Below are 27,500 nucleotides of genomic sequence, written 5' to 3' on the forward strand. Positions count from 1 at the left end.
TATAATTCTAGAAGTTTGGGTCAGAAAAGTTGTTGTTTTGTCAGCGCCATGCCACGCCCCCTTATAGTCGACTAATCATTGGTCAGAACGTGTTGTTGGTCGACTAAGAAAATCTTGAGCATTCGCAAATCCTTTCCGTAGTCCCTGTGGGGGTAATACAAGTGTTTATGGGATGATTGGAGGGTCTTTCATCTCCCCCTGGTGTCTCTGGCCAGAAAACCATGTTTGCAACTTGACAGCCACCGGTCCGGAGAAAGCAATACACACTAATGGAATCGAATCGAAGAAGAAGCTAACATGCTAACGGGCAAAGCTAACTGCGGGCTAGCGTCATTTTAAACAGTATTTACAGCCAAGTTTGAGTGAAAAAAAAATATTTCCGTTGTATAATTGGATGCACAGTAACCCTCTCTCCCTTCGCCTTTCCTGTCAGCGTAGTATTTACTCTCCAAGACAATTAATAAGTAAAAAAATCGTAACTTGCTACGGCACCTGCAGTTGCGCTTATGGCCTCTAGGGGGAAGAGTTACTTAGTACTACTTTAACCAACCTCCGCATGTGAGCACTCAGGGAAAGCAGGGAACATTGGACTCAACTGCTGTGAGAGCCAATGCAGTAAAAAAGCAAAAAAAAATGTTAAATATATTTTTTTGGTTTCTCTTTTTTCCCCAATGGCAGCTCTAAGGTGCCACCGTCCACCGGGAAATGTCACGACTTTCCCGATTGACCAAGAACTCCACTGCAATTCCCTGACACTGTGGATGGCCAACAACAAATATCTTTAGTTCTTCAGTTATATCTTGACTAAATCCAGCTTAAGATCTAATTGTGTACTACATTGCAGTCGCCCACTGAGACATACAGGTCGCCCCAGCTGTGTAGATGAACAGGTAAATTCAGAGGACAAGTTTCCCTACACAGACACCCTGAATAAGTCCAAACTACAACAGTACATTTGACTTTGTCCGTATCATAGTCTTTAAACAACTTTACCCATAAATCAGCTTGGCCTCGAGTTTCCACTGATTCCTTTAATTCTTGAATGCTTTTGGGGACAACGCAATTCATCATGATGCTTTATCTCTAAAGTGCAATATTTGTAATGAGCAATTGGGATGAAAGCCAATTCATTGTTGTCATTTGTGCAGCACTTTATAGAGCCTTGGTGTAATCACGGAAGCATGATTTTCTGCACTAATCCATTTTATCCACGAGCCTAATGTACCAGAGTGACCAAATACTTTATGCTGCTATTTGCAAACTAACATAAAAGCAATAATGCTTCCTTCAAATTGAATACGGCGATCAACTTCCCACTATTTGGATTCTCTGGAGTCTAGCAAGATATTTTTTTTACTATATCAAGCATTGGTTTAAATGACTTGAATTGAGGATCTTGTATTGAACAGTTTTCACTCGTTTAGACTTTTTTTTTCCTGATCTGACCAAGTTTACTTTGCTTGTTTTGTGACATTTCAGTCTAGTTCTAAGGTATATCTCTCTTGAAATAAGAAAGTAAAAGTGCCAATGGGAAAAGACCAATGGGATAATACCAATCTTCTTACCCCATTGGCAAAGACATAAAGACAAAATGTACTGAAACGAGTCCAAAACATTTCTGAACAAGTGAAATAATCTAGGTCAAATATCCAACTACTGTACATCTTAAAGCAGTACTAAATAACTTGTCTAACCTTAATAGTGTTAATGGGACGATTGGGGGTCTTTCATCTCCCCCGGTGTCTCTGGCCAGAAAACCACAATTGCAACTTTGCTGCCTCTGGGCAGAACCACTAATACACACTAATGGAATCACGAAGAAGAAGCTAACAGGCAAAGCTAACTGCGGGCTAGCACCACTTAAACAGTATTTACAGCCAAGTTTGAGTGAAAAAAGTTATATCAATTGTGTAATTGGATGTACAATATCCCTCTCTCCCTTTGTCTTTTCTGTCAGCGTAGTATTTACTCTCACGGACAATTAATCAGTAAAAAAACGCAACATGCTACGACACCTCAATCAAAACCACGTGTTAGCTTGTGTGTTTATGCCAATTATGAAGCTGTGTTGCAGATGTCAACTCCTTATAACTCCTTATGGCGTAGTTAACTGAATCGAAGCGTTGTGTGTTTCCGTGATTCCATTAGTGTGTATTTCTCCATAGTGGTAGAGGTACAATATATCATATAAATGCCTATACTTTACTTTGGGATGGCATTATGGCACAATACAGATCCTTTAACTAAACACGCCGCCAATTTGTTGAAAGTACAAGCCCCAGAGCAGGAAGCGCTATCGGAACTCGTGCTGCATTTTGAGAAACAAAGTATTCGGAAAAAATTACGGACGAAAACATTTTGCCGGTCCACCGCTGTTTCCCCCATTCCCCTACTCCCATTTGGACTCCGTGATGAGCCCATTTCAGCCATTTCCGACACAGCGGTGCCGTTTAAAACCACACCCCGGGGAAGCAGCTGCCCGAGCGAACAGGAAACTGCCCGCGCTCTCTCCGCCGCTATTCTGCAGAAACGGCAATTGGATTTGTATTTTAATCTGTCTCTCGCCATTTCAGATTTGAATACAAGCCCCCTGTGGCTGAACTCTCTCATTAGCCGTCGTTCTGAGCGGCATAACAACGCGGCACCTGCACAAACATCGCTACACAAAAGGGCACGCCGTAAAATGTGCAATCCAAAAAGACAAAAAAAGACCAAAATTCAGTGGTTTGAAATTTGCAATGTGACTATAGTGAGGTTGCCTATTGCAGCTCCTCGGTGGATTTGCCAGAGATGTCCATGCGCATTTACAGCACTTGCATAACCTACAATAGCGCGGCATGCAAATGGATGCTCAAAAGATGTTCAAAACACATGAAACTCACATTGGGCCTTCAGAACGCACTTCTGAGCCGTGATGAGTCCATTAAGGATCTTTGTCTTCTCCTACAAGTGCCCACAGAAGGGACATGAAGTGGCTGCGGAGGCGTCACAATGTACTTCTTCTTTGAAACACCTTTGCGAGGTTTTAGATGACGAATAGCTCTACTTTTTTTTTTAACAAAGTGAGATTATTTATTTTAACAGTGTAGTGTCCTTGTGAGGCGATACGGCGGCTGAAAGGCCAGGTGTGAAAGACGAAAATCCTGATGTGATTACTATTCAATTCGTAGTTGGTAAGTCTAATTTTACAGTGCAGCAAACCTTGTTCCTTTGCAGAAAGAAAAAAGGAAAGTAACAAAACAACAAATGTTGCGGTGATCTGCCCTCTCCTCTGCCATCCCCGTTTGGTTGCCGCCCTCCTCGTCTGAGGCCAGGTGGGACCAATTGGCAATCAGGTGCACACACCTGGACTGTTCAAAATGACTCTCACTCACTCCACTGTCATGCACCGGGAGCAGCCCAACACCATGGCAGGAGCACAGGAAAACTCCTAAAAGACTCTAAACCAACACAAAACGCTGAGCGGGAACGGACTCACTTTTAAAACCTGAAGAGACTGCCGGTAAGCGCCAGCGCTTGCTTCTGTTGTTAATCCTGTGTTCAGTGCTATTTTGAATATATTGTTTTCATGTGGTTTACCTGGGTTTCATATATAGTTTAGAAATTCATCACTGCATTTAATGTACTGTGTATAAAGTTTAAGTCATAGTTTAAAATAGTGTAAAAGTTAAAATCCTTAAAGGCTTAAATCATTTATAAAAGTGAAGGGTAAAATGTGCTATTCGTATGTACATATAAAACGCTATGAACTCCATAATTTAAAATGCATGTTAAAAATGTTAGCTTTTGTACTGAGAACTTGTGTTTGTATTTTTACTTATTGGGAATTTCTTTTCTGTTTTCACTAAGGTTTTTTACTAAACAAACCAACGATTGAAGTAAATAAAAGGAGAAAGACAACTTCTGTTGGCCTAGAGTAAATTCCTGTACATGACTTCAGTAGTGAGCCCATCTCACGTCAGGTGTGGGAACCCGCCCGTTAAAAAACTAGTAAACGGCTAGAAAAACCTGACAGTAAAAAACCGAGTCATAGAGGATCCAGAGGTCAGTGGAAGTAGCTGCAAGACGGATCTACCATCCAGACCTGTGGAAATCACCCAGAGTGACTGCCGTGGTGTTGTCCCAAAAAAGTGCATCCTGTTCCAAAGAAGATGGCCGGAGTAAAGGCACTGGAGCAGCTAAAAATAGACAGGGCAAATGCCAAGAGACAATTTACCCGCCTTGCCAATACCATAACCCGCACCTATGCAGAGATGTCCGAGGAGGAGCTGAGAAGCAGCCATTCGAAAATCACGCAAGCAGCAACCACACTATATGAGGCAAATGATGAAATAGAGGCCACACTGTGCTGTGCAGAAGATGCAGAGAAGGCACAAAGTGGGCAGCTTCAAGCCGATGTGGAAAAGGCTGCAAAAGAATGTGAAGAGAGGCTGGATGAGCTGAAGGACATTCTAAAGAAGACTCTGTGGGCCAAATTTGGTGAGGGTGCATTGATGGCGGCTGTGAATGTGGCAGAGAGAGAGTGTGGTAAAGTCTCGTCCATTGAAGTAAAAACGGGCTTGGAGGCGTACGACTATATGCTATCCAATCTGGAAGTGTTGGTGAAAAGGGCAAAAGAAGCACTTTCCTGCTGGAGCAGATGGGCCCCTCCTGCAGAAAGAAAGGTCTACTACAGCAGATTAGAAGAGCTCGAAGTGAACTACCTCGAGCTGGTCTCCAGAAAAGCACTTTTCATAGAAGCCAAAGTGAAAGAGAGGGAAAACATTAAAGCGCGACAGGGAATCCCATCTGCCAATCCAGTTCCACTAATCAAGCTGATGCCAACCACTCTGCCAAAATTCACAGGCGTTAAAAGGGACTTTTACCGGTGGAGGAAAGAGTGGGAAGCGTTACAAGCTCAAGGCGAACCCACAGGCTCCAAAGAAGTGAGGAAGTTTCAGCTTCTGGACAGCCTGGATGATAAGGTTACCCGGTCACTTCACCTCTCCACCTACACATCTGCAGATGAGATCTTCCGCGTGCTGGAGAACCGCTATGGTAATAAAACCTGTATTGCAATGGAGGTTATCGAAGAGCTTCAAGGCATACCACCAGTTAGAGGTTTCCAGCCCCGCAAGATAGTCCACCTCATTCAAGCAGTGGAGAAGGCGCTGTATGATCTGTGGGAGCTTGGAGAGGTCGGAGCAATAAAGAATCCTCTCACCACATACTCCATTGAGTCCAAGCTCCCAGACATACTGAAGAAAGACTGGCTCCAGTATGCTGCAGATGATGGTAACGCTGTAAACATCCAAAACCGCTTTGACAAGCTACTTTCCTTCCTTAAAGGTCAGGAGCAAATCTATGAAACACTGGATCAACTACAAGACGAGGAGCCCAGCAGGAAGGACCCCCGATCAGAGCCCAAGCACGCCCGAACTAGAGCCACAAAATCCGGTGACTCTGCAAACTGCGTAGTCTGTGGGGACTCTAAGCACAGAAGGAAGCTTTATTTCTGCAACAAGTTTAAAACCCTCACACCTTCAAAGCGAGTGGAAGCAGCAGAAAAGCTTGGAGCCTGCAAAGAATGTTTAGAGGTTCATGACAAAAATGAACAATGTAAATCCTCAACCTACTTGTGCAAAAATGGTGAGTGTGATGATGAAGACATCCCCGACCACCACTACCTACTCTGTCAGAATGGAAACACATCCAAGAGGGCTGGATCAGGTTCAGTGGGAGGTGGCTTAACAGAAGCCCAAGAAGAATTCCTCTCACGACTGTCTCCTGAATTGGCTTTTCAATGTAGGAGAGCATTTTCCAACTCTGCCTCCAGGGTGACCAGTGTCTGCAATTCTGCAGAGAGTAGGCTTCTGACAGAGAGTGGACTCACTGAAGATCCTGTCCTAATGATGCTGTTAAGCGTCACAGCAAACTCAGGCAAGAAATTGGGCACCCTGATTGATCTTGCTTCGGATACCAATTACATAACCCATAAAGCTGCAAGAAACTTAAACCTTCAAAGTGAGTTAGTAACCCTCATCGTGAATGGAGTAGGTGGGATGAAGACGTCCATTAAAACCAAAAGGTACCTCCTAAAGCTGCGAGTCAAAGCATCTCAGGGCACACTGAAACCACATCAATTAGTGTGCTATGGCCTTGACAACATTGCGGAGGTCCATCAACATGCGTCGGCTCACAAACTCCGGAGCTTCTTCCCTGATGTCCCACTTCACGAGCTAGAGCGGCCCAGAGTCATCGACCTACTGATCAGCCACAAAGAAGGTCAGCTGGCACCCAAGAAGCTTCACTCCGTCGGGGACCTGGTGCTCTGGGACAGCCCGCTGGGCAAGACCGTGGGGGGCACGCATCCTGCCCTCTTTGAAAAGATAAGTAACGCAGCGCACCCGTCAATGACTCATTTTGCCCAGTGTATGAAAATCTCTGCCATAAGAACTGATCTCGCTTGTTCTCTCTCCTCCCAGATGCCCACTGGCCCAGCCATCCAAGTCACCTGTAAAGCAGAGTGTGGAGGCGGCTGCAGTAGCAAAACCTGCAAGCCAAAGGCAAAGTACCGTGCATCTAGAGGTGGGAAACCAGAGAGAACAAGCTGTGGCAATAGAGAACGTTGCAAGAAGCCACACGATGTCCAGGCCTCCCGCAGATCCTCGAGCCAGTTAAACCCTGCTATGGCTGAGATCTGCACAGCCCAAAGTGGGAGGACAAAGCCCAAGTCAAAGGTAACCAGAATAGTCCAGGAAGCAACTTGCAGCGCCAAACTTCATCCTGGCCCAGCTGATCGAACCTGGCTTCCAACTCAGCAAATGGAAGTGCAAGCGTCATCTGCCAATCATCTGCCCTTGCGTCCTGAGTGGCAGACGGGTCAAAGGTCCAGTCGTCCATCTGTGAGTGCTCGACTGTCCACACAAGATCCTGCTGTCGCCGCTGTAACGTATTCTAAGTTGCCTACCTGTCCTAGCCCACACTTACCTGTCCCGGGTCTTCACCTGCAAAAAAAAAAAAATAAATAAATAAAAAGAAAAGGATACCTACCTGCAAGTCAACAAACTGTCCCTGCTGCGGATCTATCGTCAATCCCTCAAATAGAGCGGTGGGCAACAGATCACCATGGGAGTCGTGCGACCTTCAAGAGGAAACCCCAGAAGCTCGAGTGGGAGGTGTTGCGGTGATCTGCCCTCTCCTCTGCCATCCCCGTTTGGTTGCCGCCCTCCTCGTCTGAGGCCAGGTGGGACCAATTGGCAATCAGGTGCACACACCTGGACTGTTCAAAATGACTCTCACTCACTCCACTGTCATGCACCGGGAGCAGCCCAACACCATGGCAGGAGCACAGGAAAACTCCTAAAAGACTCTAAACCAACACAAAACGCTGAGCGGGAACGGACTCACTTTTAAAACCTGAAGAGACTGCCGGTAAGCGCCAGCGCTTGCTTCTGTTGTTAATCCTGTGTTCAGTGCTATTTTGAATATATTGTTTTCATGTGGTTTACCTGGGTTTCATATATAGTTTAGAAATTCATCACTGCATTTAATGTACTGTGTATAAAGTTTAAGTCATAGTTTAAAATAGTGTAAAAGTTAAAATCCTTAAAGGCTTAAATCATTTATAAAAGTGAAGGGTAAAATGTGCTATTCGTATGTACATATAAAACGCTATGAACTCCATAATTTAAAATGCATGTTAAAAATGTTAGCTTTTGTACTGAGAACTTGTGTTTGTATTTTTACTTATTGGGAATTTCTTTTCTGTTTTCACTAAGGTTTTTTACTAAACAAACCAACGATTGAAGTAAATAAAAGGAGAAAGACAACTTCTGTTGGCCTAGAGTAAATTCCTGTACATGACTTCAGTAGTGAGCCCATCTCACGTCAGGTGTGGGAACCCGCCCGTTAAAAAACTAGTAAACGGCTAGAAAAACCTGACAACAAATGAAAGAAAGAACGAAAGAAAGATGAAAAGAAAGAAAGAACGAATGAAAGAAAGAACAAAGGAACGAAAGAACGAATGAAAGAAAGATGAAAAGAACGAAAGAACGAATGAAAGGAGGGAGGAAGGAAGGGAGGAATGAAGGGAGGAAGGAAGGAAGGAAGGAAGGGAGGAAGGAAGGAAGGGAGGAAGGAAGGCAGGGAGGGAGGGAGGAAGGCAGGGAGGAAGGAAGGAAGGCAGGGAGGAAGGAAGGAAGGGAGGGAGGGAGGGAGGGAGGGAGGGAAGGAAGGAAGGAAGGAAGGAAGGAAGGGAGGAAGGGAGGAAGGGAGGAAGGGAGGGAGGGAGGGAGGAAGGGAGGAAGGGAGGAAGGGAGGAAGGGAGGAAGGGAGGGAGGGAGGGAGGGAGGGGTCTGGTTGGATGGGAGACCGTTTGAGAACACCCCAGGGAGCCTGGGTGAATGCAGAGAGTGAGTGGTTGGTAGTTAGAAGGGTTGATGGCGCAGATTAACAGCCTTGCCTCCGTCAGTCTACCCTAGGGCAGCTGTGGCTGCTTATTACCAGGTGTGAATGAATAATACGTTAATTGTAAAGCGACTTTAAGCGTCTGGGAAAGTGCTGAGACTAATGCATTATTATTGTTATTGGTGGAGCCTAATTATGTACAGAAACTCAGTATTTTTCAAGTCCTGCAAAAAATATGTACAGCACAAAAACCCCAAATAGCTTACCACCAACAAGTATATGGAGTGAATGAAAAATGCAATGTAAAGCGTCTCTGAGTGTCCAAATGAGCGTCATATAAAACCAATGTATTATTATTATGATTACATTTCCCTTAACACAGAGGAAGTCATTGCCATCCACAATATGCACCATTTTACTAAAAACAAAGTCGCCAGAGTCCAGATCTTAAACACATTCCCTTCGTTTCCGGAGTATTAGCAAAAAAACGCTTATATTTGTGTTTCTAAAAACCCAAACATGAGTTACTCCTTTTCTAATGTGTTACAGGACACGTTGTGAACATTGAAGTAACTCGTGCTCCAGGCACTGTTTCTCCAGACCAAAATCTCGGTTCATAATCTGGAGAAATGTCTCTGCAGGTTAAAGGTGGGTGATTACAAGTCTGGATCTGGGCATACACTGCAAAAAGTAATTAACTAGATCAGTATAAACATTTCAATTTGAGCATAATAATCCAAATTTTTGTTGTTTTGACTAGTTAAGAAGTTCTTGGGCATTTGTCCCAGATTATTTCACTTGTTCTGAGATGTTTCTGACTCGTTTCGATACATTTCGTCCGTATTTCAGGTAATTTTCTTTGCCAATGGGGTAAGAAAAACTGGTCTTATCTCATTTGCAGTTTTACTTTCTTATTTCAAGCAAGATTTACCCTAGAACTGGTCTGAAATGTCCTCAAACAAGCAAAGTAAACTTGGTCCGATCAGGAAAAGTGTCTAAATGAGTGAAAACCGCTCAAAACAAGATACATTTCCTCAATTCAAGTCATTTAAGTCAATACTTGATACTTACTTTTTGTAGTGTAGGTGACCATAGCATTTACCCAATCAAGTCTATAGGACACAAAATTAGGCAAAATTTGCAGCCTTTGTTTTAGGACATTTGAGACAGTTCCGGCTTGTGTGTATTATAATCTGTTCAGATTGTATAATTGTTAATAAATGACTGTTCAAACATACACATACTGCATGTGCCAAATATCCAGATATATTAAAAAAAAACTAAATAAACTACTATCTGTACGTAGCTCTACCAGGATCACTCTGAAAGCCAAATCTTCATTTCACTTCCCCCTGACACACATTCACTACTAAGGCTCTCTGTAAACGACACCTTTTAGTGACTTCAAAAGCCTTTTCCGAAAGTCTATTTATGTTTGACAAAGAGGCTACAGCAGATACGCAGGCGTCGCACATCCAGACACTTTGATGTTGAACTTTCCGTGACTTGTTTCTTCTCCTTCTTCTTCCTCTCTCTATATCCACATTACGATCTAAATTACGCCGTGGAATAATTTGATACTATCGACCGACCCAAACTCAAGTCCTGTTGAGAGAGTGTGCATCCTAATTAAAGTCCATAGCACCGGCACAATTCATTTAATACGGCCATTATAAATATTAGAGATCTCTATCCGCGCGGCCTAATGTTCCCTTTCTGTTCCCGGACCAGCGCGCCGTCTGGCAGATCATTTGATTTTGGGTTTAATGGCCTGCAAATAAACAAAGTTACAGCGGATAGCTCTGGGTTATTGAGCAGCTAAACGCCTGCGTATTTTAAACAGAGCGAGGACTGATTTGAACTTGTGATATTTACAACATGCTGAAACTGTTTATCTGCTCGAAACTTCAGCTCGGAACAGACGCTCGAGAGTTATTTAGACAGTGTTCAAGAAAGGGGAGAAGCTGTTCAGTCGGAAATGCTTCTTCAAATACTCTTTAACCCAAACTAAAACGAAGCGTGAAGATACACAAACAAGGCAATCAGTCGTCATACATTTCATTGATCAGCCTGGATTTCAACATTGTTAAAGTAGAGGACTGTCTCACATCTTCGTAAAGGTTAGGGATGCACCGATACCACTTTTTCTAAAACCGATGCGAGAAGGAGTACTTTGATTTAAGTACTCGCCGATACCGATACGAGTACAAGGCATTTTCTTCAACATTATTACTTTTTTCACGGCAGATTGGTTTGTAATTCGTTAATTTACTCATGTACATTTCCTTAAGTAAAGCAGGCGACACATTTAAGAGCAGTTATATTAGAATTGTGCTGATGCCATTTATGTATTTATTTCATTTTCATTCAATATAATTTTAAATTTTTATTGCACTGTCCATCATAGACAGAAAAGCCCATGTCCAAAAGCTCCCAATGCCTGTGCTTCATTCATTTATGTATTTTCATTTAACAATAGTATTGAGATGTTACTTAAATGGTCTCTTTTCGTCTTTACTTCAGCTCCGTGTAGATTTTCTCGTGTGTTTGTAGTAACTTAGCGAGTAGCTACAGTGTTTTCACTGTTTTGCTGCAGCTCATTTTCGCTCAATATAAACATGCTGTATCTCTTTAATTTGGATTTTCTGAGGTCGTTTTAGTCGCTGGGTTAGTTTTTTCAGATGAATAAACCCCTGGGCATAAAACGGCGTCAGAATGGCCAAAACTGTTAGCCGCGAGTTAGCAATGTTAGCCTGTATGTTGTAAACACTGCAGACGCTCTAACAACATTTAGCTCTGGTTAAATCCAGCTCAGACTCTGGTTTAGAGAGCGCAGTCTGTAATAAAGTCAGCTCTATGTGGAATATTGTATTTCCACTAAAGAATTCTCCAGTTTGTTGCTTCTTCTCTCCTCAGCTGAGAGCTGCGCCTCGTACGTCAAATGGTATCGGTTTCTGGTATCGGGACCTCATGAATGAGTACGAGTATGAGCACAAGCATGTGGTATCGACCCGATTACCCAATACTGGTATCGGTATCGGTGCATCCCTAGTAAAGGTTGACCCAAAATCGCAATATCGTCATGTTTAGTCCTGTTTCTGGGATCAGCTGGAGACTAATCAATGAGTAAGTAAGTAAATATCAAGCATTGGCTTAAATGACTTGAATTGAGGAAATGTATCTTGTTTTGAGTGGTTTTCACTCATTTAGACACATTTCCTGATCGGACCAAGTGTACTTTGCTTGTTTGAGGACATTTCAGACCAGTTCTAAGGTAAATGTCGCTTGAAATAAAGTAAAATTGCCAATGAGATAAGACCAATTTTCTTATCCCTTACCCCTTTCTTAAGAAAATTACCTGAAATAAGGACGAAATGTATCGAAACGAGTCAGAAACATCTCAGAACAAGTGAAATAATCTAGGACAAATGCCCAAGAACTTCTTAACTAGTCAAAACAGCTAAAATTTGGATTATTGTGCTCAAACTGAGATGTTTATACTGATCTAGTTAAATACTTTTTGCAGTGTGGTCGTGCAGCAGACAGTCACGTGGTTAAAGCTGCCACACATAGAACTCTGCTGCTCAGCTTTGAAAAAGACTCATCAACTTAATGGGCCTTTCACACCTTGACGATTTAGCCAGCATATTCCAACATCCCAGAATTTTGTAAAACCCTGGCATACGCTGAACTTCCAATGTATTTTTTTCAATTTTGGGCGAAGAGTAATCAAAATGTGTCCACAACTTATGCCCAACGACAGCACTGCTGTGCGTCAGCAGTCATTGAATTCAGTCACACCTTATTCCGTCATCTTTAGAGCAGGTTTTTGACATGAATATTTTGCGGATTTTCATAAAACAAGCAGCGTTTTGCAGCTTGTGATCCAAAGAACGCGTTTATGGAGCTCGATGTCTCCTATTTTCATCCTGTGTGTGTCTGTGAGTGAGTTTGTGTAACTTAAATTACACACTGAAGAGAAAAACATTGACTGAATACATTGATTTATACTACTTTGTGATAATCAACACAGCAAAGATTTTAGATTCAGACTTAGAACTAACTCTATACAATAAAACACACAATAGTAGCACTAAGTTTGGTGAAGGCTTGTTGTTAATGTCTGTTGCTGTTTGGCTTCTTTTCTGAGACGTCTCTCTCATGACGTAAAACTATAGTGATGTGAGGCTCTGTCGCTGTCTGACCCTTTCACAATAAGAGTCTTACTAAAGCGCTAACATCCAGTGACTTTTATTGTGTAAAAGGCAAACCAGAAGCAGTTTGGTACCGTACGTTATTACTTGACCAAGTAATTCACCAAAGTTGGACAAGTCATATATTTTCAAAGACGTGGATAAACAGCACATTTGTGAACCGGGTCCAGGATTTAAATTAAACAAATGAGAGGATGCAGCGCCTGACAGAACTGAAAGGATGAAGGACACACTCGCTTCTTCACACATGTGCCAGCAAGTAAATAAATAAACACACGCTGCGATCTACACAGAGCAGCGGTGTAAGGGGGGAAAGACACCAACACAAATACAGCTGAAACAGAGACAGAACGCTGGGTTTAAAGCTCTAGATTGAGGAGTCTGGTCGTGTATGTGACTGTAGAGGGGCGGCTCGCTGCTAAAGGCTCGCATTAGCGTCCGACATTGTGTATAGAAAGTGCGCGGCTTGGGTTCGCTTCACTGACCGTGAAAAGAGTCAACTGTGCAGAAGTGCTTAAAACCGTGATAAAACAATCACACAAAAATAACAGATCGTCAGCCCTGGAGATTGTAAGACGGTCTAATATCGTTATATCGCTGTGGGGCGAGTAGAACCTGCTCCAAATGTGGGCCCCACAGGCTGAAAAAAACCCTGACCTGCGCATCACTATTAGACATCACGACTTATGAGAACAGACACACAAAATTTTGAGCATCCTCCAAATTCCTTCACGTATGCTAGCACACTTGCCGTATGTCGACGAGTGCCAGAGTGCTTCAGCGTGCTCAGAACTTATACAAAACGTACCCACAACTTATCCAACGTACGTCTGTGCATTTGCCAAATTTTTCATGTCGGCATACGCTGGCTAAATCTTCAAGGTGTGACAGACCCGTAAGGAAGAAATAAAACTTGAATTAAGAGATCAAATCAAAAGTTTGAGTAGGTTTGGTCTAATCTTAGATGAGATAAAACATCGTATTGCCGTTGGAACAAACACACTTTTTCAACCTTGTGGCCAACCCGCTTTTGCTCGGCCCGATCCTGTCAGATCTCAGAAGCAGGGAAGGGCCTGATTGGTACTTGGAGGAGAAACTGTTTGGGAAACACCAGGAAGCCTGGGTGAATGTAGTGAGTTGGTGGCGGTTGAAGGGGCCGATCTTTTAAAATAAGCTGTTTTTTTGTTGAAAAACCGTTAAAATTTAAATTTCACCTTGTTTTTTAACATTCAAAACTCAATAAATCAGGCTTGGAATTAGATAATAAAAAATCCCACAGAAAAAAACTTCAAAATATTGTTAACTCTAAGATGGGGAAGTTTGAAGTCTGAAGGTGCTACTGAGATGTTGTCGCACCAATGTGAGAAACATTTATTTTGAGAAAATGGCTCTTCCTAAAATCCTAAATAAATCTATGGAGAAACATTGAATCAGTAAAATAATTATATATGTTAAGACTAGGTATTTCTTTATTCAAGGTGAAAGTTTAGATGTTAAGAGACCAATTCAGCTCAAAACCTGTACATTGAAATAATAAATGAATGCCTTCTGTGAGAATCTACAATGTAAATGGTCTTCAAAAAAAAGAAATGTCTTCTGGGAAAGGCTCGCGACCCACTGAAACCTGTTCCAGTTGAGAACCACTGCTCTAGATTCCCCATCCTTATGCATTAGATCCCTGTATAATAATCAGACTGTGCTCCAGGCTCTTTGATGTGCACACACCACAACAGATCTCTCCACACATTATTACCTTTGGCACGCACAGAGAAGAAACACTAACGCTGAAGTCCACGCAACCTGTATCTGATGAGCTGCGCGCAATTATGCCTTTTATGGCCGTCTCAGGAGGGAGGCCAGGAACATAATTCATCATGCATGCGTTATTATGCCCAACAGCCTGGAGGTGGATAAAACCCAGTGTTTCGAAGGGAAATTAGGGATGTGAGAATGTACAATACAAACCGCGGTGGTGAAAGTCGCGCTGAGGAAAAGTAAACTTGCTCAGATACATTTGTTCTTGGAATTTTTGTGTTTTGTAAAAAAAGTTTTGTTTTGTTGTTGCAAAGACTCATCTCTGGTGGACTCGGGATTCTTCCGGTGGTACTTAGGGTAATCTGTAACCCACTAAGAGCACATAATACAGCCATTCTTACACACCCTAGTCCATTAGCGTTGTAATAGGCTTTTAGTAAGATCTTGAAATGTATTAAAACATCAAACAAAGTAGAGACCCCTCCTGGAACTGCCACCTTAGCGTGGTGGAGGGGTTTGAGCACCCGAAGGATCCTGGAGCTCTGTTTAATCGTGAGGCCGTCCTTCCATGGACCCACCACCTGCAGGAGGAGCCATAAGGGGCTGGTGCCATGTGATTTGGGAAGATCCAAAGGATGGATGGATGGATGGATGGATGGATGGACAAATTAGAGACATTGTCACCCAGTTCAAAAAATGATAAATTAATGTGCTCTAACCTAAGAGACTTTAAGGAAAAAAATAGATGATCTTCTAAACAAACGCACACATTTTGAAGTCACAATATTGCTGCGAGACCTAGATTCTTAATAACCTTCTTAAGTCAATCATTCCAAATTAATCCTAACAGAGTGAAGTTAAAAATTGCAGTATGTTGTGTTCTGTATGCTGGTGTGTTTTTCTCCCCAAACTGCAGCCTTGGGTTTCCACTTCTACTGTTCTCAAAGCTCTTGTATCTGCCGAGGTGTTGAGAATGTACTGCGATTGTTATTTTAAGTCATTGTTAATCATGAAAACTGTTCAGATAAGTGCCATTAAAAAAACTCTTTCTCTTCACATTTGTTTTGTTTTTCAATACCAAGTCTGTTTCAGTGCCATGAAGCATAAAGTCACTAGTTCTTAATCACATTTACACAACTTTAGTTTGAAGTGTCATTTGTAGAGTACAGCAACAAATATCTAAAAGATTCTGGGGAAAAAAATCAAACTTTAGATATCTGCCTTTGCAAATGAACTCTTGCTGTCACTGATAGTGCACCATACTACATTATGAAACTGTAGTTTGTCAACGGACCAGTCAAGTACATATATACATGTATGCATCAGTGTTAATTTTGACAACATAATTAATTTTAGTTTTAGTCTTAGTCTTTTGACTAAAATGTAATTTAATTTTAGTCGAGATTTAGTCAAAAAAAAAACGTTTCAATTTTAGTCGAGTTTTAGTCCACAAATATTGCATGTTAATTTAGTCGACTGAATTTAAAACTAATTTAGTCGACTTTGCATTTATAATATTGATTATAATCATATTTAATCAAGGTCCTCGACTTCATGGAACTGCTCCAACATGAATAAAGCTCAGAGCTGCTCCTTTGGCAGAGAATTTAAATGATATGAGGTTCTTTCAGACGGTCAATAGAAGTTTGGCTGATTTTAGTTTCTCCTTTTCATTTTTATTTAGTCTTATTTTAGTCGACTAAAATATCTGGACATTTTAGTCATAGTTTTAGTCTCATGAAAAACTTTTAATTTAGTTTTAGTCCAATTTTAGCCGTCAAAAATATCACTTTGACAAAAATTAAGACTAAATATTTTAGTCAACGAAATTAACACTGGTATACATATACGGTGTATTGTACAAATAAGTACAATGTACACATATTTCATTTTTTGTATATATTGTCACATGGTGTAGATCGTTTTACACTGTAAATAAAACTGCAAATCACAGTATTTGATTGATATTTCTTCTACAGTTATTCAACCAATACTGTAAATACAACATAAATTACAGGGGGTCATTTTTTTATTATACAGTTAAGACAATTAATGAGTGGGTTGTTTATTTATACCGCTCCATTTTTTTCTGGTTTGGTTCTGTTTTACACCCAATCTTGACACAATTAAGTCCAATTTAAGCATATTAGACCCTTAAAGACATGATTTGAGTTGGTCTTGATCAAAACCATCACATGCAGCTCACAAGCTCTCGACAAAAGCTCCACTTTTCTTTCAACCTTCGATGAGACACAACTCACCTATCTCTATTCAATAGCAGGAAAATGGCGTTTACAGAACTATCATATCATTGCCTCACAGTCAAAGAACCTTGCATCCGACCAATACAAGCTATGTTTGATCAATGCCTCCTGGACAGTGAGCAGACTCTTCTCTTACACTGGAGCACCGTGCTGTATGTCCTCGTATCGACAAAACACTCAGGCCCCGCTGGCTGCCTCGGCTTCCAGCTGAGAAGGCTTCAAGCTTTGAGAGGCAAGGAGGAAAAAGAAAAACGCTGAAGCCGCAACATGTTTCCAACAAAAGCTCCAGGGAAGACAGACAGAATGAAGAAAGAATGGGGAAATAGTTGAAGACATTGAACAAAGGAGGGTGACGGGGGGAGAATGAAATTTTATTCAAGGGCAATATGAAAAATCAACGCTTCAAAGAACATTCCTGGAGTTGCCTTCAGAGATGATTGGACCCCAATTTTTTTTTATCGGATTTATTTATTTCTTTGGTTGAAGTTTGAAAAAAGTGAATGAATAATTTCACCACTTAAAAAGAGATGAAGAAAGCAGCTATTTAAGAGTAACATCCTTACTCTTAATCTATAATCCTGTTCATTGCTGTGTTAATATCTTAATTAAGTTCCTTGCCGTGTTAATTTTCAACATATCTTAATTAAGTTGCAGTGTCCGGTCTTGTGTGTCTTGATTTATATTCTCCCTCTCTCTCTCGGGACATGGACAGTGTTTAACTCACAGTGGGAGAAATAGTTTGTCCTGGGCGTAATGTGAATGTAAAGAACAGGAGAGCGAAGGGGAAGCTTTAGTGCTCGATGTTACTTTCAGTTTTTACTTTGTTACTTTTCGACTATGATTTTCGTATAAATTTAGTTGACAATATCTAAACTTGATTTAGTGAATTTTACACATGTGCACAGTCACTTGAACCAGGGACACAAGTCGGCAGCACAAGTCTCGAGAAAAACGCAAATTGGTGATTTTCGCTTTTTTTTAGAATCGTTCAGTTGAAGCCTCGAAGAAGCCTCTCCATGTAAGTGGAGTTAGTTAGTTCCGTGTAAGTTAGCAGTAATGGTGTGTTTAAAAGGGTAAACCTTTAGGTTCAAACCGGCTTGTTTTGGGAGGTACACTGGATAAACACCGGGTTGTGTTGGATGGACGCCGCAAAGATTGTAGCGGACGAGCTGAACCGTGGGCGTTACAACGAATATGTTTGGAAATGGATTCATTAATCATGGATTATGTGGCGCCGCTTCCTCATGAAGAGCCTTGATAGCAAAGCAGCGACAGCGGGACAGAGACGCTGCTCTGCTCCCAGACAGGACGACACTTTGGCCACGCAGCTTCAGCGTTAAAAAAGTCTTCCCGCAAAAGCTCCAAACAGTAAGTTTTGTATCTTTTTATTACGGTGGATTTTGCGTTTGAGCTGATCTCAGATGTCTCGCTCTGTTTCCACGTTAGAATGCGCTGCTTTGGTTTGTGTTGTTGACACATCCTTAAGCGAAAAAATGACACGGAAAAAAGGCAGTTCTATACATACGCCTATTGTGCATCAGTTTGTGTGCGTTTGAGTGAGTGAACTCTGAAACCCCTCACACATGACACGACAGAGGAAGCTTTACAGCACTATGGCTTTGCTACATGAGATGTAAATGAGCCCTATTGTCACTCCGAGAGAGGTGAGAACAGCCCAAAAGTTTAGAGGCCGATTCCTCTCTTTGACATATTTCCAGTTCCTAAATTCAACTTGCCACATCTTCACCAAATATCATCTGATTTCCATGTGTTACACATTGTTGGAAACTTTGGAGACGACACTTTCACAAGCTATGTCCCACTCAAAATGCCCCAAAACCGAGCTGTGTCCCCCCTTCTCGTGATGGGTCGCAAATTCAGTGGTGCTCACAGCGTCATGGAGCTTCTCCCACAAGAACAAGGCTCAGACCTGTTCCTTTGGCAGGGAATTTAAAGCAAACTGTGTCACTAAAAGTAGATGTTTGTAGTCCCTTCTTTTCATTTCCATTCAGTGGAGAAACATATCTGGAGACTGCAGGCATTGTTTTAGTCATCATGAACCAATTTTACAGTTTAGCTTCTTTGACTCAATTTATGATGGAACATTTTAGTCGACAAAAATCAACAGAGAACTGCAGAGTGACGCGACTGTATTCAGTGGCTGCATTTTTACTTCGTAGTTGTTTTACAGAAAAGCGAGTTCTGAATATTGATGAGCTCTCGTTTATGTGTTTGGTTGAGGCCCATTTATGAAGTGAAGTACCAGCTGAAGTACTCGTGAGTGTGAGCTGAGCACCTGTTGGAGAAGGTCAAACGGTACAATTTCAGTGTTTTGATTACCATTTATCCTGTGTTCGCGGACTGAGTCGTGCCAAAGCGAAACATTCACACTAATACACTGATGAATTCATTACATTTTGTGTCTTTTGAGTTTTTTTGGTAAAAATGTGGGTTTAGCATATTGGACTGGGACGATTAATCAGGTCATTTATACTTCTGGATTATGGAGAGAAGAAAAACTATTTAGGCACATGTTTGCAACCCGCCCTGGTAGGGTGGAGGGAAGTAACAGAAATAACCAAACTAAGGCTATTTACAATATACCAATTTACAAGTCAACAGGAATTCGGATGTTCTGCTCTCCCAAAATTTCATCCTCTGAGCAGCACTGTGGTCAAAAAATGAAACAGTTTCCCGTTGCTAGCATACTGCATTCAGAACGTGATGAAGACATGATGGAGACTTTTCTGTTCAGTGTCATTGCCTTAATGTTTGGTGCAGCCCTGTGAGGCAACTCCTGTTTTGATTGATTGATTGAGACGTTAGGGGCGAGTGATTTTAAAGGCGGGAGGGAAGGCGGGGACGTACATGCCCCAAATGTAGGGAGTCGGAACAGTCAAAGTCTGCACCATAAAATATCAGCTACAGAATTGTATTCTTTTTTTAGAAGAAGAAGATGAAGCGGGGACAATGAACGAAAACGCTACGGCGGGCAGAAGTTGTGAAGTCGAATGTTGTCCGTAATGCAACGCAAGATTCAGTCGCTCCCCCGCCCATCGGATGATATTTTGGAAGAGCAGAGCACCCGAATGAACCTAATAACACAACCGAAAAGTAAAAAGAGTGCCACATAGGCCAATAAAAACAACACAAACATAGAAACAAACACAACCGAGTGACACAATAATTAATGAGTGTCTCTGAACACACAAAAATCAATTGTCACAACGAAGAGACAACGAAACAGGGCAGAGAATGGCAGGTGAGCTTGTCTTTATTAGGCGTGGCAGCAACAAACGAGTGTCCAGTTGTTCTGACGCTGCTCCTATCAGGAGTGGTAAGCAGCAGCCAACCAGAACAGAGCTGGAAACCAGTCCTCCAATCCCAGGCAAGGTCAACCACAGACCGACAAACTAGCAAAAGAAGGGAGTCTGGAGGCCTGACTAAGGACCTTTGCAGAAAACCAAACCAACCAGTTCATAGTATTGTATTTTATTGCAATGTTCCTGGACATCTTTAAATGAACCATGAACCCAAACTGGAATTGCAAATGCGCCCAAAAATTTCAACATGTAAGAAAGAAATTTTAACAAACTGATGAGTGAAAAAACTGAATAATGCATAATCCCTGTGTCTCACGAAGGTTCTGTATTCTCTGCCTCATCCACTGCGCAGGATAGGGTGAGTCTTTATTGTCATTGTAAATTTCTAAGCGCTCACCAGTGATTTACACACTGTCCTCCTGACACGTCCTGTAGCTAGACTTCCTTCAGCGCTCTGTGGGAGAAGCCTGTTCTTAGTCTCTCCTTCTGGGCCCTGATTACCCTAAGATGGTAAGAGGAGGTGTTTCAAAAAGGCGGGTGGAATAAATCTCCATATGTGAAGGTAGACGAGCGCCAGTAATCCTCTCTGCAGACGTGACGACTCGCTGCAGGTCCTTCTTGTCCTCCAAGGAGCGACTAGAGAACCACACCGGGTGGCCGTCCCTGAGCACACTCTCGATAATGCTACGGTAGAAGCTGGTGAGGAGGCTCTGTGGTGAAGCGGCCTTCCTGAGGGACCGCAGGAAGAAGAGCCTCTTCCCAGGTGTTTGTCTTCCATGTCAGGTCCTCAGAGACATGGACGCCAAGGTATTTTAAGCTTTTAGTCCTTCGGGGTCACAATACACAATCAACAAATCATAATATGGTGCAAACTTCACCCCTCAGGCTGATTTTTTTTTCAGAAATTACTACTTTTACATCATACTTTTATGGGAAAAAAAGAAAAGGTATAGCTCTTTGTGACTAAAACATGATGAAACATTTATGAGGGACCATCTTTCCCCCCAGGGACAGTTTTTCCCCAATTAAAGGGACTAGATGCAAGTTGGTCATTTTAATACTCACTACTGCCACCTCAGGTCTTACGCATAACTGCAGGTTCTATGTTAAGCTCGTGCATGACGGCACTTCGGATCCGAATGAACACCTGTTTGAGTGACAGTGCAGGATTTTTGAGGCAGTTGTGGTGAACAGGTCTGAGCTCATTCTACACATTAGGACATGGCTGGAACATGTAGGGCAGGGGTGTCAAACTAATTTTGGAAATTCAGCTCCCACGGCGGGTCGTTGGCCGCATATAATAGAGAAAATGTTCCCAATAAATGAATAATAAAGAGCTGTGATTTGGTCAAAGCCCCAACTTGACTGTAGCTTCATTAATAATAACGTCTTACACTTGTATTGCACTTTACAAGCCTGTGTCACAAGTTCTTCAAAGTACTACATAGTCATTATTCATTCACTCCACACTCTGTTACTGAAGCCCTGGGTCAGACTGTCCATTTACCACGTGGCTATATAATGTGTTGCTCAAATCCTGAGTTCTTACTATGTCAGTGCCCTCTGCTGGACACGTGTGGAACTCTTTCCTTTTTTTTTTTATTTAATGCCCCCTAGTGGCTAGAATGAGCATTCTGGTTATTCTTTAAAAATGCATAACTCTACACAGGAATCGGCTAGAGACAAACTCTGGAATTTATGCTCTACCTGGCAGGGGCCGTATGTTTGACACCCCTGATGTAGGAGGAGGAAAATACTTAACGTTAACATTTTTAACCTCCGTACAGTCCCTTTAAATACAGTAGTGTATGAATGCAGAAAGCATGTTGATGAACGAATGTGCAGACATGAAAAAAACAAAATCAAGCGATGATCAGAGAATGAGGAGAGTGTTTGATTTTCTGAAAAGTCATGTTCAGAATGACACATCAGCCTTTTGGGGTGTAATTTGACTGTCAAAAGCTCAGTACAAGCTGCCAGACTTCATCCCACTTTCTAATAGGCTACTTATTTTCAATAGCTTACTTAGCGAAATTAATTTGTTGAAATTCTAATACTTACTACTAATTACTTTTTATGGTAAACGGTCTCAACTTATATAGCGCTTTTCAGTCTACATTAGACACTGGGGGCAATGTGGGTGAAGTGTCTTGCCTAAGGACACAACGACAGTGTGCACTTCCAGGAGGTGGGATTCGAACCCCTGAGTAGCCCCGCTCTACCATCTGCGCCACTGTAGCCCCCACTGTTATCATGAAACTGACTAAATCTATCAAATCTATCACATTTTGAAATGACTAAAATGTGACCAAAACTGCGAGCACTGCCACAAACAACACTGGACAAAAAACACACACTTCCATATGGTAGATTAGGTAGAACCTGCTCATAAATAGCTAGATTCTATTTTACAGCTTGCACTTGCTATTTAGCACCTGTCTTCATAAACGCCCCCTATGAATTCTGGCCGTCATCTCTATCTGTTAAAATGTAGTCACATCATATTTACTTTGTGTGCTTGTTTTTTTTTTTTTTTTCTGAAACGGGAATTGCTCGCATCGTGGGGAATCCTCCATTCTTCATAAATAAAATATGCATATTTGGCCCAAACTGTGCAATCTCCTCCCATGAGCTCCACAAATCTCCAGTCCCCCTTCGCCGGTATAAGCCTGTCTAAAGCGCCTGTTGGGGTAGCTGGCAATATTATTTGTGTGAAAATAGCTTATAGGGCTGTCGGGCTATAAAAGGTTATGCATAAACCACGGGCGCGGCTTATCTGTATGTAAACACGCCCGTGGGGAGAACGCATTACCTTGACCACGGACGCTGGCAACTTCACAACTCAATTTAAAAGCACAATGGCAAGTAAACGCGCAAGTAGAAATGAGAAAAGCGTCAAAGCGGCAGTGGCCATTCCTAAGTTGCAATTGTGCACTCATGCGAACCGTGGTAATGTCATTAGAGACTTGTTAAGGAGTTGGCAGGAGCGACTTTACTCCTTCGGAATGGGCGTGAACTTGGAAAGATTTGAAAATAGGCTTAATGTTTTATCGCGTTATTGCAGGGGTTTCTGTTCACATAAGTTGGCATCGTTTGCCGCGGTTGGAGGGAGAAAACACAATATGTCAAGATAATTTCCGAGCACTGGCAGTTGATATATGGTATTAGAATAAATTATTTCAATCATGTTTCTCATAAAGGCACATATTTTCCATTTCTCTACCAGCCGCACAGTGTCACCAAACGATTTTCAGCTGATTGACTTTAACTTGGGCATATCCTTAGTGCAGTTTTTATCTTCAAAAACCAAGAGATCTCTTATAACACGGTCGTATGATGTAACTTGGCCTATTTCCACAGCCGTACCCCGGCAAAACTTTGCAACTGTTCACTTCAAGGCTGTCTAAAATAAGCGCATCCTTCAGACGTCACCAAGATAAGCATACATGTTTTTTTCTTGTTATATATTCAGGACCTAATCAGCATAATGAATTCCCCGGAAAAACAAACTCAAATTAGACTTTCATGAATGTTTCACATGCCACTGTAATAATGTGGCCTAAATATGGACAAGAGGCTCTGTTTGTGTTTGTTCTGTGAATACAAAGGAAGGGCTCGTATCTTATGTTTGGAGCTGATGTAACAACCAGGAAGTGTGAGATGTTGTTTGTAAAGGTGTATTCAGCCAAATATTTCACCTGCTTTGTCGAGCCTTTCCATAACAAAGGCCAGGGCCAAACCGGTCTGACCAGGTATAGGTTTTGGGACAGACCTCTGGCTGTGGCCAAAGCGCGCTAGTCCGTGTGATGTGACGTGAACCGACTCTGGCCTCTGATTGGCTACGAGAGAGTGGACAGCCCTCACTATTAACACGCAGGTCATACGGATTTAATATTTCACAACACCGCTGTTCTAAAAAGGGATTTTGCCGATATTAGCATTTAGCTGCTGTTAGCGCAACTTTAGCTGGTGTTATCATAGCATTTGCATGTAGCTTACCTTCATAGTTGTATTAAGTGGTTTCTATTCTATTTTAATACAACTTGGCTCCTCTGAATGATTCCATAACTCCCACCAGAAGGCAGCATTTGTCCACATATGTTCTCATCGCGGCTCTAAAAACCTTTTATGACGATCTGTACAGCATGCTCCTCTGTGGGGGCGGCGCCCACAACAAATGCAGGTGTGTGTGTGGTGGAAACAGACGTGTGTGTGGGGTAGCAGCGATGCGTGCACGTAGATATGTGGAACGACGACTAAAATGTGGTAGGAGAAGTTAGAGAGGAGGGCCGTTCAGACGGAATCAGTATCGAGAATTGAATTTTAATTTTCCGTATCGAAATCAAGTTCCCATCCAACAAATCTTCTCCAGCTGATGAGGTGATAGACTCATAAACACGAGTACAACTTTGTGGAAACAGGTCAAGTCTCCAGAATCCAGTCACTGAGTTAACCCTTTTGTACTCGGACTTATTAGGATTGGATTAGGGACAGGTGCTGGTTTTAACACCTCAAAGTGTGGGCACATTTTGCTTTCTGATTGGATAACAATCTCAAGAACAAAAACAAAAACAAAAAATCTCTAATGCTTTAAAACTTAAATCAATAGTCATGCTAGTGATTCAGTTGTAATTTATAGATGCGTACACTATTACGTAGTACTACTAGTTTCATATGTACATTTTCTTTTTTTGTGCTATCTTTTTTTGCGATGTGTCTGTGTAGTGTAGTGTAGTGCATGTTTTCACTATTAGGACTGGGTACAAAACTCGGGTACTTTATATTGACCAAGTGTTTTTGTACTGAAATAACCAAGATAGATTTGTTGGAAGACTTGGGCAATTCAGTACTTATATTCATATAAATATATATCTCATTGGTATAATATAACAGTATTATACCAATGCAATACTTAAGCGTGTTTAAGTGTTTGATTGCATCCTGCACCATATCCACAAATATCCAACTAAAAGCACTTGAAGTGCATCTTCCTATCCATTTATGTACAATATGTTAGCATGTGCCTTCCCCTTGTTGTTTCCTGCCTCTAACATGCAGATCAGAGGAAAGAGTGTGAGGCGGGAGTACATGGATAAAAGGCATACAGACTGAGGATGCTGGTGAGTTGAGTGGGCGGATTGTGCTGCTCTGACTGATACACAGACTAACAACGGGACCGACATGCGTATGGTGAACTCCAAAGGAAAGCATGGGAGGTTTAGTGCAACAAGCAGTGATAACACAGCACCAAAACTTCTCGTACGGATCAGCTATTAAAAAACAACAATATTTTCGTACTAATAATTCCTAGTAGCCTAATCTGAAATCTGAGCCAGACGAGCTGCTCATCCACTGCACTACACTTTCAATGGACAGAGCAAGACTGAGGATGATCTCAGAGGGAGAAAGCTTATAGTACTGCTGTTTACTGGAGGTTACAGATTTCAGTCCCTCTCCATCTCAAATATGGAATAGGTAGAATAGGCCTGAAGGTTCAAGCCACAATGAGGAACTTTAAATCAACAGGCCACCGTTTTTCCATACTGAGATATGTTCTTACCTGAGCTTCGACGAGTTGATCCGTACCTGTCTGGTCTGAGTGTGTGTCCATGGAAGAGCTCGGTCACTTCTAACTTCACCCCGTTTGGAGCTATAGGAATATACTGGTAGCCCTTTTCCACCAAGCTGGTGCCGGTGCTGGTTCTGGGCCAGTTCCAGTTTCAGAACCGGTTCTTTCGTTTTCCACTGAAAAAACGCTGGCTCTTAGTTCCAAAATCTGGTGCCGGTTGGGAACCAGTTAAAAGCTGGACCAAGAAACGAGCACCAGTGATGTCAGCAGCTGGGGGCGTGGCTCTCTCCTCCAACCAACAATCAATATTAGTTAGTTTGTGCTTGAGAAGCCAAAACAGTCTCTGTGGAGGAAACTGTTGTTTTGCTTTATGCTCTTTAGCTAAAACAAGAGTTAGAAAGAAGAAATCAAAATGTTAACGGCTGCTGTGACTGAAACATAAACTTATTTTTCTGTATTTTATAACCAGAAGTGGCTGTAGTAAGATGTTACTATCCATTTTTGATGTTGACTTCCCAAAGTGTTGCTATGACAATAGACACAGCTCTCATTTTGGTGGAAAACCAAGTCAGTATGGAACCAACCCGGCACCAGAACCAGCTCTGAACCAGCTCTGAACCAGCTCTGAGCCAGCCCAGAACCAACACCTTGGTGGAAAAGCCCTGAGGCCAATGCTAACAACATCTTTGGTCATTTTGCGTGACTGAGGGCACACACACAGACCAAACTATTCCTTTAAGAGGCATAAGGCAGGAACATATTTTTCTCATATTTGCAGGTGCAGGTGTGTGAGTGGGAGGGATGAAGGGACTGGCGTATAAAAGAGATGCACTTTATGTATTGTGGAGTTGTTATCCTTGCTTGTTTCCTCTGTAATGCACTGCTGTGTGTTTTGGCGTATGTGTTCTAGATCTTGCTTTTTTTACTTCATGGGACCGAGGATGGAATTTATCCTTGAGCTAAATCCGGCATATTTACAGCACTAGTTGTCTGTTCATTAATATGCACTGTCCCATTCAAATAAATGAATAAATGAAATGAAATGAAGCTCAGGTAAGAACATATCTCTGTGTGGAAACGCTGTGGCCTGTTCCTTTAAGTTAAATGTTGTATGTATACGTAAAGCTCAATGCAACGCAGTATGAGTTAGGAAAATACCTCCTCTAGCAAAGTTACAACTCAGGTCCGAGGGGAGACGAGGCCACTCACAGTAAAATCATATGTATATATTGAACATTTTGATCCACAAAGAAATAAACGCTTTTTCTTTGGGTGGAATGCAGGCTTTCAGATTCTCTATTCATTCGTTGAACAATATGCACTCTGTATGACACTTTTGTTGGCATTCACGCAGCATATAGGCAACAACACGACACAGACATATTCTCACGCACACCTCTTGGCCCGCTGCCCACGCTGAGATACAGGGTTTAAACACAGCCTTTCCGAATCCTGGCAAAAAACAGAGAAAACAGCTCATCTCGGAAAAGGTCGCTCCGTTCTTTCATGTACACATAACAGGTGGCAGTGCTTTCAGACCACACAAGAGAGGAGACAGAAGCCTAAAATAAGAAAAGCATGTCTGGGGAGCGTGGAGCGTGTCTGAAATGAATATAACGGGATCATAAAATGTGCTGTAATCGCTTGGAAATCTGCTCAGCCTTACGTGAACTTGGATTCAAGCCTTACATGATACTGTGAAGTAAATCAAAGCGAGTAAGAAAAACAAGGGTAAAGCCGTCAAACATTATGCAGAGCGACTCCCTCGGCGATGAAAGATCGACTCTTGACTCCAACAGTTTTCTGGAAGTCTTTTCTTCACGCAATATTGTTTTATAGATAGAAACTAAATGCAATGAGTCTATCGTATATTGGTTTCACAGTTTAAGTCGAATAACAGAAATGAACGCACTTTTTAGCGATATTCGAATTTTCCGAGTTTCATCTGTAAGTGTTGGATTGATTCATTTTATGTTAATTTCAATTA

General features: G+C 42.0%; 1 protein-coding gene across 1 annotated transcript in view; it reads right to left on the bottom strand.

Moving 5' to 3' along the window:
* Nucleotides 1-27,500, bottom strand: part of asic1b (acid-sensing (proton-gated) ion channel 1b) — a 500,510-nt gene that overhangs the window by 253,372 nt on the left and 219,638 nt on the right. The window lies entirely within an intron of this gene.

Source organism: Gobius niger (assembly GCF_951799975.1).
Source record: "Gobius niger genome assembly, chromosome: 20".
NCBI classification, from domain to species: domain Eukaryota; kingdom Metazoa; phylum Chordata; class Actinopteri; order Gobiiformes; family Gobiidae; genus Gobius; species Gobius niger.